This window comes from Trachymyrmex septentrionalis, unplaced genomic scaffold (genome assembly GCF_001594115.1).
Source record: "Trachymyrmex septentrionalis isolate Tsep2-gDNA-1 unplaced genomic scaffold, Tsep1.0 scaffold2, whole genome shotgun sequence".
NCBI classification, from domain to species: domain Eukaryota; kingdom Metazoa; phylum Arthropoda; class Insecta; order Hymenoptera; family Formicidae; genus Trachymyrmex; species Trachymyrmex septentrionalis.
In genome coordinates, this window is record NW_017305179.1 from 2,704,614 (window position 1) to 2,706,281 (window position 1,668).

The following is a 1,668-nucleotide window of genomic DNA, read 5'->3' on the forward strand; positions in this document are numbered from 1 at the left end:
AAAGATCGAGCTTGATTTGAAATTATTACGGCAATATTTGTATACACTATATCGAGACAATGTGTAAAACGCAAAGAAGCGAAGATAGTCGACATTCGGTCAAAGTAGATCTTTGTTGGTGTTTAATATTTTTGCATAAATCTGATAATTTCTACATAGTTCCAGTAAAATTATTTATTAATCTTGAAACACAATCTGTTAATTTGGATTAATTAAAATGGATTTAGATTTTCAGAAATACGCATTCACCCAAACGTTAAAATAAATCCTTTTCACTTCGAATACATTTTTATTCATTATAGAAATTACATCACATATATCCTTAGTAGCAAGCTGACGTCAAAATAACGTCTTTCGATGTCAAAAATGACGACAAAATGACGTGGCTTGTTACTAGGAATGTATGTATCTATGCCTGTTCCTATGCCTTTCTATTTAAAAATAATTAGCTTTTTATATCCATCGAGTATGAATACTGCTCAATTCAAAATTTTGAATAGGGAATGCAGTAGTTTTTCAGTCTTACTGAATTGAATCCAGTTGAATGGGAGAAAATTTGAGAGAGAGAGAGAGAGAGAGAGAGAGAGAGAGAGAGAGAGAAATACGCATAAAAATTTCAATCTACTTTAATTTATTCTCAATTATTCTAGAGTAAGCATTTTAAAAACACTGTAAAGAGTTTATTGCGAATAATATTACTCCACAGTTAAAATGCATGCTTCGGGTTTTCGCCACATTCCGTGATAGGTGCGTGCGTGATCTCTCTATCAATTTTTATCAATTATTAAAAAAAACTCGTCAAGCAATTTAATAGCGCCGAGACACTACCGTGTCTCCATTAGATTTGTGACATTATATCTATTCCAGTTTCGAGCTCGACAAATAATCGGCGCGCAGTTAGTTTAAAAGTTAGAAATTGTAAAATTCACGCAAAAATATATTATTAGGCCTCAAGATCCACACTTTAATCGACTGCAGCTTTATTTGCTTATTCGATTAATCATTATAAATTTCTCATAGAAAATTAACTAACCATTGATTGAAATATTATTTTCCTATTTTCCCTTTATCTCTTTCTACTTTTCACTAACAGGTTTGTAACCGATCTGTGTAACTTACGAATTTAAAAAATATAGATCAATTTTTAAGTAATTATTGTTTGAAGAGAGAAGGCAAGGTCTTTATTTCGATCGATTTTTCAGCTGCTATTATTTATAATTATTTTACACGTTGTCAATGGCATATGCCACATTTGTCGCACATTACCGTTTTTACGTTTCTCTTACGTTAATTCACGAAAGATCCATAAGAATTTAAGCTTTTTCAGCGATGCAATAGATTGGGCGTGAAAAATACGATATTAAATCACTTACAATTAATTAGACAGTAAGTATTCAAAGACTCTGTGTAAATTTTCACATTTTCACGTACATTTTCTTTTCGCTTTTCAAGCTGACTTATACGCTCGCTTTTCTCGCCAATCTTAGTGTACCAATGTGGCACAATGTCCCACATTTACACTATTTGCGGCAATTTTCTCTTTGGTTTTACAGACACGCGTACACGTGTGTAGGTATATATATATACGTTTATTCATACGTGATACACGTACGTGATGATATAGCCCAAAGAGCCATAGGTTACTATAGTGATGCTGCAGTAAAGTAA

The 1,668-nt window shown here is 32.2% G+C and overlaps 1 protein-coding gene across 1 annotated transcript in view; it reads left to right on the forward strand.

Annotated features, from left to right (window-relative positions):
- The window catches only part of LOC108747528, a 5,555-nt gene that overhangs the window by 476 nt on the left and 3,411 nt on the right, over positions 1 to 1,668 (forward strand). The window lies entirely within an intron of this gene.